The 19,647-nt window shown below is 45.2% G+C and overlaps 1 protein-coding gene across 1 annotated transcript in view; it reads left to right on the top strand.

Annotated features, from left to right (window-relative positions):
• LOC131048800 (uncharacterized) overlaps nt 1-19,647 on the top strand; it is a 240,750-nt gene that overhangs the window by 144,473 nt on the left and 76,630 nt on the right. The gene's annotated exons all lie outside the window — the stretch shown is intronic.

The following is a 19,647-nucleotide window of genomic DNA, read 5'->3' as shown; positions in this document are numbered from 1 at the left end:
ACTTGGTAGCCTTCAGTCTTCTCAACTGCACGTCCAAGCAATGGCTAATAATTCTAGCCCAATGAATTGTTCCTTTTCCTTGAACTATCACTTGGATGAAGAAGAACATCCACTTCTCAAAATAGAAGGCTTGAGGAGCCCCTGTAACTCGATTGAGTAAGGTTATCAAATCTCTGTACTCCTCCTGGAAGTCGATCCTATGTGGTGTGTTGGGAATCTTGCTCAGGCGAGGACAACTTTTGAGTAACCAATTCTTGTTGATGATGCTCAAGCAAGTGTGTGGATCATCTTCGTACATGGATCTAGCTCCTTCCAAGCTTTTGTAAATCATATCTTTATGTTCTGGCAGATGGAGAGCTTCACTGATAGCCTCATCTGAAAGATAAGCCAAAGTGTTTCCTTCCTTGGACACAATCGATCTTGACTGTGGGTCATAATGGCGAGCACACTCGATCATCAACTCATGGCACTGGATTGCTGGAGGGAAGCTGGCCGCCTTGATAATGCCACTTTCAATTATTCACCTTGCGACAGGTGATGGCTTTCCAATGTAAGGGACCTCTCGAAACTTCTTCACACTGAAGTTTCCCAACTTGGTATCTCCAATGTTGCTCCACTTTGACACGATCTTGGTCTCCATTTCTTCATTCCTTTGATCTTCCTTCATGACGGCCGGACGACTGGTGGATGCTCCTGCCTTCGGGGTCGCCATCTTGACACCTACACAACATTTCATAATGAGCAATATACCTTGGAACGTAGAAATATAGATTGGATTTAAGCTTTAAATTTAGGAAACTTCATGATAAATCTTTGAATTATCATTTCCTAAATACGATTATGCAATTGGAAATTCAAAATTTCAAAATTTAAACAAGGGAGATCTTGCCATACCTCTCTTTGAGAACTAGCTCTAAAAAACGATGCAAAAATTAAGAAATTCGCTAGGCAAAATGAAGATCGAAGTCTTCTAGCAAAGGCGCCTCCTTCATCAACTTCACCACCCTTTGGGTTTTCAATGCCTTGAGGGAAACTCGCTCCACCTCTAACCTCCAACAAAGTTCGCACTCCTTCTTGGATCAAAATTCGCACCTCTCCTTGGATGAGATTTCGCTTCTTCTATTGTTTCTCCAAATCGCATTTAAACAATGATTGAATGATGGATCAAAATGTTTCAAAATACCTTTCTTATATAGGCGCTCATGCATTGCAATTCCCATAGGCCGACTTGGAAAATAAGCCAAAAAATAAATAAAAATTAAATAAAGAGGAGGCCGACCTTTATGAAAATATTAAAATAATACCCCAAGCGCACTCTTTTCATTTAATTTTAATAATAATTAATTTAAATGCCTTTGCAATTAAAATTTCGATTTTTTAAAAGGCTAAATTAATTATTAAATGCCTTATGCGAACTCATTAAATGCCCATTTTAATTAAAAAAATATTCCAAAGTTTTAGCGGATTTAGCATTTAATGCGATTCAAAAAATTTGGCGTCTAAGCATGGGAGGAATAAGGGACATCTATCAACATCGCTCTGGTCCCTGGGAGAGGGACAGGAGCGCCCATGTATTTTGGTCCTCCATCCTTCATTTGCAAAATGGCGTTTTATCTGGAACTTTAATTTCAATTCATGTGATCTTTGGAAGGGGCGTACCTTGGAACATTTTCGCCCTGGTCCCTTGGAGAGGAACAGGAGCGATTTTCTACTTTTGCCCTTGATCTTTATCTTCTAAATCGCCAATTCATGTTGCAAGGCAATCAATGATCTTCCTTGTTTGTTCTATGCATGCCTAACTCGTTTCTCCAGTACCAAATGAGCTCTTCCAAGGATATTCGCCCTGGTCCTTCATTGAAGGATAGGAGCGATTTTTTGCTTTTGAACTTAAAATTGTCGATTTTGAGGTTAATTCTTCGTTCATTATCTTCCTAAAGACATTTTTGACTTTGCATTATCTCGCCTTGATGTGGTTTTGAAAGGGAATGATTGTTTTTATGAAAATCGCCTTGGTCCTTGAGTGAAGGACAAGAGCGCCATTTAGTTCTTGGTACAAACCCTTGATCGTGTCAACTTCCAATTGCCTTCAAGGCGAAAAACGTCATTGCTTACTTCATCTTGAATGTTGGAAACGAAAGTGGCATTTTAAAATTAGGCATACTTGAATATTTCGCTCTGGTCCCTTGGTGAGGGATAGGAGCGCCTTGGCCATTATAGGCTCCACTTGTGTTTTGCAAACCTTCAAAATTATCTTCAATGGATTGATTACGCCTTCCTTAACTCCTCTCAAACGAAAAACTTGCTTTTCCTTTGCCAAAAACTTGTCTTGAGGGAAAAATCGCTCTGGTCCCTGGGAGAGGGACAGGAGCTACCTTTGAAGTTCGCCTTGGTCCCTGAGAGAGGGACAGGAGCGCCTTAGCCAATTTGGATCGATTTTCTCCATTGTGGTCCATTCAAGTTATATTCAACGAATAAAACACACTTTCCTTGTCCTTCTCAAATCGCGAAATCATTTAAATCTTGCAAGGATAAGGCAAACTTGGAATTCAAGCTCCAGTCCTTCAGTGAGGGACAGGAGCGATTTTTGTCATCTTAGCATATTTCCTTGCTAGTTGGTTACTCAAATTATATTCAATGGACAAAACATGCCCTCCTTGATCTCTTCTAATCATAAAATTGTCTTGATCCTGCAAGAACAGTGCAACTTTGAAAAACAAGCTCCGGTCCTTTAGTGAGGGATAGGAGCGATTTTGGTCCTCAAGGTCAAATCTTCATAATTTTCATCTCAAATTTCCTTTGTTGGGGAAGATACCATCATTTCGCAAGCTATGAACAAAAGTCCAAATCCAAAAAATGTCCAAGAAGGTGTGCTTGAGGAAAATTGCTCTGGTCCCTGGGTGAGGGACAGGAGCGAACTTGTCTTGTTAGGCCCAAAGTTCAATCTTTCGTTGCCAACGACGAAGTCTGGATACTCCTTTATGCTCATTTCATCCTTCATTGCGTCCTTGATGCTTCAGTTCGATCAACCAAGGCCCAAAATGATCTAAGAAAAGCATTTTGCCCTGGTCCTTCAGTGAGGGACAGGAGCGATTTGGTCTTAACCTTTAAAAACTTGTCATTTTGAGTCTTCAAAATCTTCAAAATCTTCAATTCACGTTCGACCATATCCCCTGGCAATCCTGCACAAAACAACTAAAACATGTCAATAACCAAGATGCATAAAATATCACTTTCGCCCTGGTGCCTGAGATAGGGACAGGAGCGATTTTGCCTTTATAAGCCAAAATATCAAAAATTAGGTCTTCAAATCACTTCATCATGCAGGGTTAGGTCGTCTTTAAGTCCAGGAATCAGTTACCTTGCTTCCAAAATTTTGGTTAGAGTTTGCCCAGACAAAATGTATAATTTCATCATTAAAATGCTAATACTTAGACCAAATTTGAATTTGCCCTCAAAATCTTGACTGGACCCATCCTGAGACATGCTCAACTTCCTGGCAGGCTCATCTTATTTCAAAATTGCAATCTCCGTGAGGATACTTAATAATCTTTCAAAATTAGACTGGACTCAGCTTGAAAATATCAAAAGGCAACTCCTAAGGCTTAACCCTAGTCCAGATGACTCACTCACTAACTCAAAATCCTAAAAGCAGAGAGAAGAACAGGCAAAACAAAAGCAAAAAAAAGGGGGTCCCCATTTTAATGGGGCGATGTGTGAAATGGTCACAACAAAACCCCAGATAATTATGTAATTAAAGAGTAAGGGATTTCGAATCATGTCTGTGAATGATGGTGGCTACATATGATAGTGCGACGACGGCATCGACCTTCTCTTACTAGCAGAGCAATGTGACTGTCTCCTTTGCACCTGACGATTTTGCTAGGGTATTTGGCATACCAGACAAGGGAAAGAAAATTGACAAGAATGCCACTAAGATGTCGCTAGAGAGGAAAGAGCAACTGTTGCGGTTAATTTGTCGAAGTGATCTCTCAGAACAAGAATGGGCAACCATCAAGGCACCTAAGGGCAGAGGGTTGAAAAAGTCCTACATCTTTCCAGGAGATTGGCAGTGTCTATTGGATGTTGTGAAAAATAGACTTACGGGAGCCAGCAGGGCATCAAACACGGCGGTACTCATGATTGCACTTATGAATGGCCTGAGGAATGGGACGGTGTGCAATTGGGCAACAGATTTGTCCAACAGAATCCATGGATTCTTGATCCTGCGACACAAGGCTTTTTACGTGTCGTTTCATGCCATAGGGTTGTTCCTTGACGCTGTACACACAGGTACCGCCGGAGAAGCATGTTTGGAAACCTCGGGAGACGAGGGTCCCTTCACAGCCAACCATTTTCTATTGGACCCACCTGGATACCATGGCAGGTAGCGGGGAAGCCCATTCTACTAGGAAGCAACGAATACCACCACAGGTAGACACGGAACAAGAGACAGAGACAGTTGACGAGGATGCAGAAGAAGTGGCTGCAAAAGAGGTTGATAGTAGTGTAGAGGAAGGGGAAGATTCTGAGGAAACTTCTTCTAGGAGCAGCCAGAGTCACGACACATTCCGCCTTGCTAGCCGGAAGGAAGTAGAGAAAGCCCCTAGTACAAAGGAGAGTAGTGGCCATGCAGTGTCTTTTGGGCATGTGACGAGAGGAATCCGTGGACTATTGGCAGGTGGAGTGCGACCTGCGGGAGTAGGCTGACTAGTGTATGCATCGGTAGTATTGACTTAGGATGGAGGACTGACACCTCTCTTGACTTCGGGGGTGATGGTGGGAGCCATACCAGCCGTACCCATCCCAGGATTTGGGCAGTTGAGACCCCGACCTTCATTTCCTACACCCTCTAGGGATGCCACAACAGTTTCGACAGAGGATGTTACGACAGTGTCATTGGTTCCCAGCGAACCTCCTTGTATTGGGTCTACCGTACGGAGGGAACCGATACATACGGAGGTCTTGGCAGCAGAGGGCATGGTGATTGGAGATGATGATTCCCCCATGGATGCATGGCTGGGTCGCTATGAGATGCCTCCTATGACACCACTGTGACCCCTGTCTGCCTCACCCCAACCACGTCCCTTTCTTGAGATTGTGGACCTCGATGAGGGCAGTTCTCAATAGGAGGCGGGACAACAGGAGTTGGCAATGGACTTCCTGTAGGACACCGTTGGGTTTGAGGAGGAGATGACAGAGATGCAGCAACAAGAGCAAGCCACTACCGAGTGCTAGCCAAAGGGCATATAGATATTTTTGGCAGAGATGGGAGCCAATGTGCAGGGAATAGCAATAGAGGTTGAGGCCAGTGCACGGAGATTGGCAGCCTCTATTCAGGAGCGGTCTGTCTGGCAGTCTGTTGTTGAGGGACTCCTCGCCTTTGCCATCGAGGGATGTGCTGAGGAGTTTGAGAGATGTTTTAAGGCCAGGGGTTGACCTGTTGTGGAGACTCCCGAGATGTTGGTGGATTGGAGGAGTGAGTAGACGATTGGGGTTAGTGGAGTACACTTGCTGCTATAGCGGGTAGAGAAAGCCTTCTGGGACGGGTACTACTAGCTCAAATGTACCCAACATGGTGCCTCGACAATAGAGACAGAGCGGGTGGCGACCATCACAGCTTGGGAGGAGTTAGCCACTCGCCTGCATATGATGGAGATGGAGTTGGCACAATAGAGGGCTCGAGCGACCAACCTAGAGGAGGAGTTGGCTCTTGCCAAGGTAGAATTGGCCCAGGAGACGACGGGGCGTGCACATGAGGTAGCAGAATGGGCAGCCCTTGAGACCCGTCTCACATCCACCTTAGAGGCATTGGATGGGATGCAGACGGAGCTTATGGAAGCAGTTTTTATGGTGAAACGATCTAGGGAGAGGCAGTTGGTAGCTAAGCGAGATCTCCAACATCAAACACAACAGGTTCACCAGCTGAGGGAGCTGTTGGCAGCAACAACACCACTGGCCCCTTCTTCATTAGGGACGCCCTCTGTACCCCCTTAGCTTTGATTTTCATGTTTGGTCGTAGTGTCATTTCCCATTTTGTTTGTACGTTGTTAGGAGACAACCTTCTTTTTTGGGGGGGATGATGTTGTCGAGTAGTTATGTCATATTGTAATTAGAATGTTACGTGTGTTAAGGGTCGGTGGTTACGTGACGGTTGTCGGCAATTGGCATTGAACAACCTGTATCAACACCTATATATATGTACTTGCTTTCCTATTTCGGTATGTAGATATTGTGGAAGAAAGCTATGTTTTGAATGTAGTGGCATTCGACATTAATGAATACAGACATATGAGTTCTTCTGTTTACTTGCATTGTTGTATATTGTCACATTTCCGACATTTTTGTACTGTTATGCACTACTGAACGCACACACCCCTCGGTGGAAAACAAAAATTACTATTAGAAGCCAAACAATTGGAGACCAAGAGTCACCACATCGAATTCCACCTTAGGTGTCACTTTGGGGAATCGAACCTGGGTCTCCACAATGAGAATCCAATGTTTTAACCACTTCATCTCAACCGCTTGAATGATTGTTGTGTTTTGAAAAATTTGTCCTCACATTATGAAGTGCATGCCTTTTTATTGCCTCGTGTCCTTTGAATTTTCTCTTTAGAAAGGTGTGCACCATTGCTTGTAGTTGCATGCATTGTTTTTTTTGAAATGAGTCATGCATGCATAGACAACTTTTCAATTTCATTGAAATTCTTTCTAAGAAAAATGAACACCTCTTAAGACTGGAGCATGTTATTAAAAGACCAACAATTTTGCATTCCAAAATTTTATGTATCTCTTTCGAGAGGTGTGCAACTCACAATCGGGAAACATTATTTTTTTTAATCTTGAAACCTGTCTTTCTTTATAGGGGCATCCACTCATACATTGAGTAACATTTTTCGCTTCGAACTTTTATGCACCTCTTCACATAGGTGTGCACCATTGCATTGACAAACATATTTTCAAATTATAACTTGTGTACCTCTTTGCTCAGGTGTGAGCCACTGCACAAGCATGGCACCTTTCTCGATTTTTGACTAAAATTTGCTTTCTTTCATTGATGCATGCACCCTTCCATTGACTGACATTTTTTATGCCTTAGATTTTTTTTTTCCTTTTTCTCACTCGTTTGAGCTTTAATTTCCGTCTTGTTGGATGTGTTGGAAAACCCCTTTTGTTGGCTTTTTAATGTAACTAACTAGAGATCACAAAAATGACATTGATGATCATGACAAGGGTTCAAGTATGTTAATAGAAATGAGACTCAGACTCGGCGAGGGTGACTCGACTTGGGATTCGGTTAAAAAACTTGGTGTGGATTCGACAAGTGAAAAACCCAAGAAATTCAGATATTTTTAAGGGTTTAAAACTTGTTTCATGCACTCTTTATTAAATAAATCTTAAAGACACTAACATTTTCAAATAGAAGCTAATTTGATCACATACACAACCATACATCGATCACATAATTATAAACACAAACTATAGTTGAAGGAAATAATATACTTAGATATATAAATATTGTCAAATGTATACAAAACTCATGCAATATGAAATCCATGACATCAAATGTTCCGAACAAATATAAAAACAATAACTAGAAGTCTATGGTTCAAAGGGGCCTGCATTCCTCCTACAAAGGCATCTAAGGTAGGTCCCACTAACTAGTGGTGGTTTGAGAGTGGAGACACTAATAAGTTTGAGGGGTAGCAATGATAAGTTGCACAAGGTGTTAGATGTGAGAAATACCCAACGATAGAAAAAGAGAGGAAAATGATCTTTGTATTGGGCAAAATGGTGCTTTTAGGGACATTTTAGGGTTTTTGGATGTAAAGAAAGGTAAAAAGCGTATGTTTTTGTTATTTTTTGAGATTTAATTTTTTTTTTTTAGTTTGCCTGAGCCTAGGCATCAAGACTCACCGGCTTCGGGCTGAGTCACAGGTCTGTATGAGTCTCACCTAGGACTTTAACGAGCCCGAGTATGGGCCCCTAGGACTCACCTTGGGTCAGCTAGCTCAGGACTCATCGAGTCTTGGCATGTCCCGAGACTCTGTCTATGATTCACAAAACAAGGAATTTCAGGCCCCTGGGACTTGCCCTGGGTCACCTAGCTCGGGAATCGTCAAGTCTTGGCGAGTCTCGAAACTCTGAATATGATTTACAAGACAAGGAATTTAAGAATTTGACTCGATGACTCAATTTGACGTAAATCTTCCTAAAGTTAATGTAAAAATCTTCATTCATGCGTTTTAAAAAAAAATCGTATAAACAAAACCTACACCAAATGAAATGATTTTCTATTTCAGCGACCCTTTTTTTGGGGTTATCTTCCAATGCAACTTTACTATTTTTGTATATTTTAAATTGTTAAATCAACTTATAATTATTTATGTGGCAATTATGTGTTTGTATTGCTTTTGAAGTAATGAAAATCTCCTCTAATAACTTAGCAAATTATGTTAAATATATGTGTTTGTGTTTCTTAACTATGTCGTATCCAGCTATATCCTTATTGGGGATCTTAAAAAATGGCCATATCTGTATCCGATACTATATCCATATCCATTTTCATGCAACTTTGTATGAGAGTACTAATGCTGGACATAGGTGTACCAACTACCAAACAATGATCCCATCACCAATCTATAAGAAATACTCAACGTAAAAAGGTAGTTTGTGGTTTTGAGAAGTGAAAGGGAATGTCCAAGTGACTTGGATGTAAAGATGGTAAATGTCCTTTCTAATGGATCATTTAAGCATCTCTTTCCGTAGGAGGTGGCAGGGAGTGCATAAAGAGTACTTGAAGGAGGGAGCTGGTCTAGAGAAATGCCACTAGACTAGAAGAATAGGGTGACCTTTGAGAACCAACAATGATGAGGCCTAGGGATCCGAAAGATGCAATCACCTCTGAGGAGTAAAGTGCCAAGAAAGGATATATCCTACAAGACAAAGCAAAAGTGCTCATGGATCTTAGTCTATATATTAAACTAGTTGAGCCTAAAGGCAGTCTTGAGATGAAGGGATTGGGCAGTGAATTTAGTGTGGAAACTATAGTTAGGAACTCTTTGTTTACTCAGGATAGTATGTTGTGTTGTGACGTTTTCATACATCGCCCAATTGCAAATGGGGACCCCCACTTTTCTTGTTTCTAGAGTAGTTGTCTTAGTTTAGTCCTCTAGCTTGGCAATAGTTTTAATGACTTTAGCCTATTGCTTGAGAGGGGATGCAGTACTGTAAATCTTAAAAAATCAGATTTATACAGTAAACTTGTATCAGATTTATATGAATATATTAATCAATGTATAGATTATATTAATCTATTTGAATTACTGCTGAATAATTACAAACTTTAATTTGTCATACACATATATATTCATGCACTGTGTATTTGTAATAACAACTGCTGTATATATCTTTGAATATAAACTTGAACTGCTGTATATATTTTATATTAATCTGAATCTGTCGATCTGCTATTGTAGTTCAGTCTGTATAAATAAGTGCTTGACTAAAGACTATAATCAAATTCTTGTATGGAATAGTTCAGGAACTGATTCAATGAATTCTGATCTGAAAATAATCCAATCTGTATGTGCTATGAATGCTTGATCCTTTATTAGTCCGTTCAAAATATTCGATCTTTGTTACTTCGATCTGCACATAAGATCAATGTTCGTTGTGAGAGAAGAGTCTGAAGGTTTATATATTATTGAGATAGTAATTCTGCGTATTCAACAAACATACATTTAATCTGAAAGAACATTTAATCAAACAGTTGGCATACGTTCTCAGAACGATATGAAATTAGAATGCCTTTATTGCCATATACAATGACCAAGCATCTCACAGAAATACCTTCACCGATAACTAGACAGTAGACATTTGTTATCTAATACTCAGAATTTTCTGAGGACAAAGGGCAGCAACTAATTCTTATGCAATTACAATGTAATTATTGGAAGTGAACCTGGAATAATTCGCTTATCTTGTGGTATGAAGAAACAAGCAATACCCTGCCCTTTTGATGCCTTCAATCTGCTAAATTATGACTTGTAATGGACATTGACATTTTGTCATATAATTGTCATACATGCTTCGGAATTAAACATTGACTGTTGGGGATGCTGTTATGAATTTCTGATTTCATTTACAGTCATTACATGAACATATGAAATTCTCCTTCTCAATAACCCATTTCCTAATTCTGAGGACAAGTACTCAGAAAATGACCAAATGATAAGCCAGAAATATGTCAAAAACCTGATTTAATGATGCCAATCCGAAGAAGAATGCCAGGCGATGAAGTCTGATTATTTTGGTGATTTTTGGAAGCCTCCAAGCATGAAATCGCCCCTCCTAGAGCAAGCCGCCCAACCCTTGAAGTTGCAGATTAAGATATAAAATAATGCCAGCTTCTTTGCCTCCGAATTAGTGATCAAAATGATTGTCTCGACAAGGCGATCTGATTTAGTTTCTAACCACGAAGTTCTCTCCCTCTAATTGTTAGCAATGAACAAATATGTGAGAATCAATGGGTCTGGTCGGACCCCTATGGCAGACCTGAAAGTATATCAAAACTTCCTCAAATGCACTCTGTTTGCCCTGTTGGGTGAACAACTTAAAGCATAAAGCATGTAATGCAGAATAATGCCATAGATATCAGACAAGTATAAGAGATGTTATTCCATTCATAATCAGTGTGTTGCAAGTTACATTCTGAAGTATATAAAGATACCGAGGGGGTGCAAGCGTCAACCGTTGCACCACAACTGCCACCCCTCAGTTGCCAACTAACCAAAACAATTACAGATAATTAACTAGTCGTATTTTCATATACAATAATGCCGCCAACATCATCCCCCCCAAAAGAAAAGTCGTCTCCAGGCGACTTCAACAAAAATGGAGATCATGCAACCTATACAATATACATATCAAAAAAACTAGGGAGGGGGCTGAGGAAGCGTCCCTGAAGCAGAAGGCTGAGATGCCGGTGTCTGGGCCGCCAAGCGGGCGCGGAGCTCATACACCTGCTGAGTGCGTGCAGTCACATCCCGCTCCGCCACCAATACTTTCTCCAAAGCTGTCTTCACCATGTGTGCGGCTTCCAGCAACTCCTCCTCTTTTGTATCTGCTGCCTCCGTCGCGCAGACCAACCGAGTTTGCAACAGACTCCTCTCGGTACTGACGGCATCCAACTCCTGCTGCACGTGGCTCCTCACACTTTGCTCAGCTGCCAGACGAATCTCTACCTCGTCCTTCGCTGCCTGGGTCTTAGCCGTCTCTGCGTGGGCCACCTCTAGCTGTGCCAACAACTGTGCCCGCTCGGCTGCCCATGAGGCCTACTGACTGGCCACCTCCATCTCCAATGCTACTCGCGTAGCCTCGCGAACCGCAGACTCCTGCTATGTACGCCTCAATGTACAATAGGCATCTTGGTAGACCTGCTCGATCTCGCGGACAACTGTCGTCACCCGACTCTCCACAACGCGCTGACATAGCCTCCAAGCTTGGAGCATCTCCTCTGTCTCAGTAGTTGGCCAACCCTGAGACTCAAAGCAGGTAGCAAAGGCTGCCGGGCAGCCCACCCGCATAAACTGTAAGACCTGCTCTAGCTCCACCACCACCTGTTGCAATGCTTGCGTTTGGGCAGCGACCACCACCCACCTACCCCTCGTCACCATGTCAGCCATGTCAGCTAGATAGGTCTCAATATCTTCCCCCGTCTGCGCCAAAGGCTGTGAAGTCTCTGGTGGAACGGACACAACCGCATCCTACTGTGAAGGTACCTCCTCCGCCACCAAAGGTGTACCATCCCTTGGCACTTGCCAAGCAGAGGCGACCTCCCCTGCCTCGTTCCCAACTACGAGTCCATATGCCTCGCCCGATGAGTCGTCCAAGTCAACTACCTCCGCTCTAGTCTCTCGACACGGGGAGAATACAACAACTCCCTCCGGTTGTGCCAATGTCATCTGAAACCGCTGTGTGAGCCAGCTCTGCATAGCCACATCCGACGGGTTGACACACATCTCTACGACCAGGGGATGGTTCGCTGTTGTCGGCTCCTCCAACAAAGACGCAGACATAGTCACCACTGCGTCACTCCCCACAACGTCCAACCACACTTGAGGCTCTGTATCCACCACCTCCCTTAGCCCCCCCTCTTCAGCGACCACTACCCGATGCGGTGACTCCTCCGTCCCTGACTCAGCCATGTCCTCGGTAAGTGCTGCTGTAGTTGGGCCCGGTGATGCTACCTGGTGCGGGAGAGGGCCAAGTGTAACCGGCGTGTGGCTCTGCTCGAAGGCCGAAATACAGGTGCCGCCCACTCTAGATGATGGCATCGGCGTGCCCATCGGTAGCAGGGGTGGGGCAAACAGGACCCGCTCCTCCGTCACCCTGCTGCTATCATCCTCCTCTTCCGCTTCTGATTCCTCTGTGCTACTGGAATCCCTCCCGTTGTCAGGCTCCCCTGAAGCCGAGGCCGTATCTATCGCCCGTTTCTGCTTCGCGGAAGAGTGCCCAATGTCCAAGTGCCTCCAATACATTATTGGAGGCTCACCTGCTACCAACGGTCCCTGTGGCCGTACCTCCAACTCTTCCTCAGGCACTGCTTCCTGCGTGGCCTCTAGGAACAACCCTATAGCGTAGTGTGGCATATAGAATGTGCAATGCTGCAACGTCAAAAACTCATACATGCGCTCTGCGAGTAACGCGGCCCAATCATACACGATGCCATTCATCAACTCGTTCATAAGCATAATCTGAGGGAGGGCGATGTCCGACGCCCTACCCGACCCTGTCAATCTGCTTTTGATGACATCCATAATGCATCGCCAGTGGCCCTCTGCAACAAAAGTCATACGGATTCCTCGACCCTTCGTGGCATTAGCAACTCTGTCCAACACTGCTGTCGTCAAGTTCTTGGAGATTAATTTAATCCACCGCTCCTTCTCTTCCCACTTCATCTTTTTAGCCTTCAATTCTATTTTCTTGCCCTGTCTGCCTGGAATGCCGAATACCCTCGTGAAGTCCCCCACTTTGAAGGATATGGTAACATCCCTCCTGAGGTATTCGAAAGTGCTGGTGCATGTGTGCTTGTCAAAGGTGTCTGCCATGAACTGTAGGGTACCCTCATACTCGCGGATAGGAAATACGGGCATCCGAATAGCCCACTCCACTTCCGCCTTACGGAGGTTTTGCTTCACCAGATCATTGTCGGGAGTGTCCTGCCACCATCTGACATTCCGACCCATTCAAGCCTTCAAAGGTGATATTCTGGGGTGTTAATATATTTTTCGCACTTATGGCAGCCTGTGGTGCTTTCTGCTTTTGCTTCTGTCGGGTGCTGGCATCATACGCCTGACGTTAAAATCCTGATATTGCTATCCCTCTGGCTGCTACTGGAGGAAGCTTGCAGCTGTTTTTTCCAACTTTGTTTCCCTGCTGAATTCATTAATCTTTGGTATAACTGATTTCTCGTTAAAATCGTACGGTCGTTGGACACCTTCGTAACGGCCTTCTTCTGTTGTGTATGGCTGTTGCTGTGCGGCTGGGTTGCCTTCGTGCGTGACGGCTATGGTTTCCTTCGCCTTCTTTTTCCCTTGCGTTCCTTCTCCTTTTTCTTTTGCTCCTTTTGCGTGGGCTGCGTGGTGTGTTTGCGGGGGTTTTATTTTCTTGTTAGCCTCTTTTTCTCCCTTTGCGTGGGTTGCGTGGTGCAGGACTATTCAGGGTTGTGCGGGGTTGTGCAGCGCGGCGCGGGCGTGTGCGGGCTGCGCCTTCCTTTGTGTTTTTTTTTTCTCTTGCGTTTAATGCTGCGCGGGGGGGGGGGGGGGTGTTTATTTGTGCGGTGTGCGGGTGACCACTGGATGGTGGCATCCACTGCTGGTGGCCCCACCGTCGGTGTGACCATCGCACGGAGGTTCCACCGCATGATGGTTCCACCTTCTGTGGTTCCACCATACGGTGGCCCCACTTCTTTTTTCTATATTTTTTTTTCCGTATGGTACTGTTGTTGTACGAACCGTACGTTCTTTTTTTTAAAATTTTTTTTCATTTTTTAAATTTTTTTTTAATTTTTCAGTAGACTGACAAATACCTGACTGGAGGGTCTAGGTTCCCTCCGTTCGTGATAAACCTTTAATTTCGATCCATTGACGACATCTAGCACCTCCTTCCCGTCCAGTGTCCACATCTTAATCGCCCCGTTGGTATTGACCTCGCGTACCTTGAAGGGCCCTAGCCATCGCACTTTGAATTTCCCAGGTTTGATTTCGTTCCTTCCATTGAATTTCAACACCAACTGCCCAGGAATAAACTTCATTCGTCGAAGATGCTTGTTGTGCCAAACCTTCCGTCTTTGCTGGGCTGTCTCTGTCGCCCACTGAGCCATCATCCTTCGTTCATCCAATTTGTTCAAAGCGTACAGTCTCTGTCTTAGGCTTTCCATGTCGCCAAGTCGATTATCAATGGCGATTCGAAGATTCGGCACCATGAATTCAACTGGCACCATGGCTTCTTGTCCATACATTAGTTGGAAGGGAGTCTGTCCAGTAGTTACCTTGTAAGTTGTTTGCCTCGGCCTGCCCGTTCGCCTGCGGATAGGAGGGGCTTGATAAGGAGTGGAAGATTTTGAACTCCGTTGTTAGCAATCGGATTATATGATTTACAAAATGTCCTCCTCTGTCACTCGTCAATTGGATTGGAATCCCCGCGTAATGATGTGCTCATAGATGAATTTTGCTGTATTGACCGCTGAGTTGTCCGGCAAGGCCCGTGCCTCAACCCACTTGGTCAAGTATTCTGTTGCCACTACAATGTATCTGTACCGTCGGGCTCTACTTGGTTTTAATGGTCCGATGAAATCCAATCCCCATCTCTCAAACAGTTCCTGGGCATTCGATGGGTTGAGGGGCATAAAATCCCTCTTCAATGGCCGTTCGACCAGTTGGCATGTGTCATAGCTCGTCACCCACTCTCTGGCGTCATTATGTAGTGTTAGCCACCACAGTCTTGCCAACAAAACTTTCTTGGCCGTGGTGTCGGGCCCCATGTGTCCACCTGCAGGCCCTTCATGTGTTTCCCTTAGGATGCCTTGAATTTTCTCTTCCTGCTCCTCCGTACCTGTTTCCTTCTTTCTCGTGGTGGCATCTCCCTCGGAAACCGTGATGTCGACAACTATCCCCCCGCGCTTGCGTACCAGGCGGGGCGGACCGCGATGCGAAATAAGTGAGCGTCTGGAAAATCTTCATTCACTCCTTCGGCTGGTTCTCCTGACTGGATTCTCGATAGCCGGTTAGCTATCACATGGCTCTTTCCGGGTCTTACGATAATGTTGAATGTAAATTCCTGAAGCAATAGCAGCCATCGGTTGATTCATCCTTGGATAATTGGCTTGTTTACCAGGTACATTAACGCCTGGTGGTCCACATAAAATGTGAACGGGGTGGCCAATAAGTAATGTCAAAATTTTTGGACGGAGTACACCATCCCGAGGGCTTCCCTCTCTGCGGTGCTATAATTTTTCTCTGCCTTCGACAGGAGTCTGCTTGCAAAGTAGATTGAGTGATCTAGCTCGTGATCGCCAACTTGCGCCAGTGTGGCCCCTATGGCAAAATCGGATGCGTCAACGTGTACGTGGAACTCTTTGCCCCAGTCAGGATATGTTAGGATTGGCGCACCCACCAACCGTGACTTCAGTTCTTGGAAGGCCTCTTCCTGAGCCGTCCCCCATGTGTATCGTTCACCTTTCCTTGTCAGCTTGTCCAGAGGGCAGGATACTCTAGCAAATTTTTTGATAAATCGCCTGTAATACCCTATGTGTCCTAGGAAGGATTCGACTCTCGTGACATCTGTCGGTGCCTCCATTTCCACTATCACCCGAATCTTGTCTGGGTCAGTCTTGAGTCCAGCCTTACACGCTATGTGTCCTAACGGCTTCCCTTGAGGCACCATGAATCTGCATTTTTTGGGATTGAGTGCTAGGCGGGCTCGCCTTCATCTCTCCATGCATTCACCAAGTGCGGCCAGATGTGCATCTTGGTTACTGTAGATGGACCAGTCGTCAAGGAACGCCTTGAAGTTCCCTACTGACATCTTTTCAAATATGTGAAGGATTATCTGTTGAAATGTCGATGGCGCGTTGCATAATCCGAACGACATTCGATTATACGCGTACACGCCATCCTCCACTATGAAGGTAGTTTTTAATTTGTCCTCTTCGGCAATGGATATCTTGTTATACACAGAAAATCCATCCATAAATGAATAAATTTCATGACCGGCCACTTCCTCCAAGATGCTATCCGTAAATGGTATTGGAAACAGGTCTTTTATGGTGACCGCGTCAAGGCATTTGAAATCCACGCAGATTCGGATCTGGTTTGCCTCCTTTATAAGGGATATCACTATGGGCGACACCCACTCGCTGGTCTGCACTTTAAAAATAATCCCGGCTTCGAGCATACGTTCAATTTCATCATTCACTCTCGCCGCATAGTTTTTATTCATTCTGTACGGCCTCTTCCGTATAGGTACGGCCCCAGGTACGAGTGAAATTTGGTGTATGCACAGTTCTGGTGGCACCCCTTTGAGGTCCTTATACGTCCAAGCAAATACATCCTTGTATTCCATGAATATTTTAAACGCGGCGGCTTTCAAGACTGGATTCCAGTCGTCGCCAACCAGGATGTTCCTTGGCTCTGCTTTCGTGCCGAGGTTTGTAGGTTTTACGGACTCTTCGTACCGGACTGGTTTCGTCATGTCAAACCTGTGCGCTGGTACTTCGTTGACAGGGGCATCCCCTTCGGTGTATTCCTCGTACGCTGGCGGAAATTCGTTCTCGTCCGGCTCCTCGTCAACCTGCAACATGTTGCACCCATACAGCAACTCGTAGTCCTCCATTTGCCAGTGGAAGAGCCCATTAAGGGAATCGGTCTCGTCCTCAGAACATCCTTGGATTCCTAGGACGCCTTCCTCGTTCGGTTCCCTTTCGTACTTTCCTCCGTCAACTCCGCCCTCGCGGTCTGATTCCGATTCTGACGCGAGTTCTTCACTCACAAGTTGTATTTTCAGGTCGATAATAAATTTTCGCCCGACTTTCCCCATTGACAACGTGTTACGCTTCCAGTTGTGATTCAATCTGGCTGCCACCAACCACCCTCTGCCTAGAATGGCGTCGTATCCTTTCTTGGCGAGCGGAATCACCACGAAGTCGAGGACAAATGGTTGTGTCCCGATGGTCACTTGTTGCGCCATGAGCGTTCCAAGGGTTTTGATACCATGTTGATCCGCTCCCAGTAAGTTGAAGGTTGACGGCCATAGTGTCGGCTTGCCAAGTTGCTTCCAGGTTTCTTCCAGAAGCACATTCACTCCGGACCCACCATCGACAATAGTGTCAGTCAAAATGGTGCCAAGTATTCCCATTTCTACCACCGCCAGGTGCTGGCCACTGTATAGTGTCAGGACCAATGGGTCTGTAGGTGTTCCGTCGGAAACATCCGTATTTCGGGTCGCCTGACTGTGCGGAGTTACTTGCACCGTATGTAGGAGTGCCATATGTAATTGCGACATCATTTCCAGGAGGTCCTTCATCTTCACAGGTACTTCAATCTACAGCATTTGCTTCAGGATATTTTCCTCGGCCTCAGAGCGGAAAGTACTCGCCACTTCTTGGGTGTTCCCTTGTGCCAACATTTCCTTCGCTACTTTAGCCTTCACCTCCAGCGCCCGCTGCTTCTCCGTGTGGGGTCTCGGGTATGTGGCCTTCTTTGCTTGTGACCCTGTGATTGCCAATACCCGTTCGTCCGTCCTGTCAGTGTTGAGCAGGTTCACTCCAGACTTTGGGCAAGTTCCATCATCGTGGTCTCCAGGCCCACACCATTTGCATAGTTTTTGTGGAGTTTCTTCTGGGGTGCATTCCCTGGCAAAGTGGCCCCGTTGATTGCAGGCTTGACACTGGATTATTGGCCGTCCCTTTGCATCATATTGGATCCGGCTCCTATTATTATTATTGGTCTTCCCCCCTCGCCGGTTGTTCCAGTATCTGCCAGATGATGCACTATTGTTGGCGGTTTGCGAAGTTCCGACGGCCGGCAGCTCTTGCGTGAAGAGAACTTGTTGGCTCCTGGTTTTCATATTGTAGGGACATTCCTTTGTCAAATGTCCCGCAATCTGACAAATGTCGCAGAAAGCCTTCTTGGGGCAGAACCCCTTGGTGTGTCCATCACTCCTACAGTCGGTACACCACACGTCGTTTTCTTCAGTGTTACTTGTACTCCCCTTCATGGCTTTGAATTCTTTCAGCATTCGTTCCATGTCCTTTTGGAGAGCGTGCACCTTTTTACTCGATTCGCCACTGCTGCTGCTTTCCCCGTCAGAGTCTTCATCATCGTCAGATGAGTATTTATTACTTTTCTTCTTCTTTGACGTTTTGTATTCGCTCTCTAGGTCCATCACCCTATTATAGGCATCGTCATATGACGTTGGGGGTACAATTTTCATATTTTTTCGTAGGTAGGATTTCGATCCTTCAATAAACCATCATTTCTTCAATCCCTCTGCTGGTTGGCTTTCCATTTTACCCAACAATTCCTTCAGCCTCCTGCTATATGCCCGTACTGTCTCCTTGGTACCTTGTTTGGTACTGTATATCTCCGTTACAATTTCATTGTCATCACGGAGCAACCGAAACTTCTCCGTGAATTCCTTCTGTAGATTGGTCCACTTGACCACTTTTTGCTTGTCCACATCGGAGTACCAATCTATGGCAACTCCACGTAATGTGGCTGGGAACTGCTGTACCCAGTCATCCTGGTCTGTCACTCCATTGGCAGACCAAATGGTTTCACATGTACGACAGTGCCGTAAGGGGTCTTCCTTCTTGTCCCCTGTGAACTTTGGCAATTTTTGTTTACTCGCCATCTCGGGTCGTCTTCCTGGGGGTGGTTGTGCCTGTGTCTGTGGCCCTGTGCTGCTTCCTCCAGCGGCGTCGGTGGTGTGTCCTGCATGGGCGACTGGAGGTACGGTGTTTTGCCTGTCGTGTGTGGCACCTACACCTGTACGATTGCCCTCCCCTTCCCGTTGGTGATCTTCACTTTGTGGTGTAAGGGATAAGTTTCTGAACCGATCCCGGGTCTCTTCGACTAGATCTCGTCGTAACCTTGTTTCTTCCAGAAACTCTTCGTGGCTCCACGCCCTACGGTGTTTTGGCAACGCGTAGAAATTTCACTCGGCTTCTGCATCGTCCGTGACACCTTCGTGGTTCCCTTCGGGCCACCCTTCGGCAGTTCGTCCTTCGGCAAGTTGCCTCAGCCTTCGTCTCCTTTCTACTTGCTGCTCCAGAATCAAGGCCCTCTGCGCAGCCTCCCACTCGCCCGTTTTTGCTTTTTTATTTCTATCTTTATTCAATAGATTGGGCATTAATTGCCGCACATTTCCATAACTCACAATACATAAATCAAAACACGTCTTTATTAATTCATTCCCTCAAATACAACACGTGTCAATGGCACTTTTATTTGAATATAGAAGATTCAAGGTTCAATTCCTTCCTGGCCTGGCGCCATCCCGTTCTGCTTCTCGTCGGTTGTTATCTTCGTACTGTTGAAGGATCTGTTGGCGTCGCTCTTCCTGGGCAATCTCCTCCAGGCGAGC

This window comes from Cryptomeria japonica, chromosome 8, assembly GCF_030272615.1.
Source record: "Cryptomeria japonica chromosome 8, Sugi_1.0, whole genome shotgun sequence".
NCBI lineage: Eukaryota > Viridiplantae > Streptophyta > Pinopsida > Cupressales > Cupressaceae > Cryptomeria > Cryptomeria japonica.
This window is presented reverse-complemented; position numbering and strand designations above follow the sequence as displayed.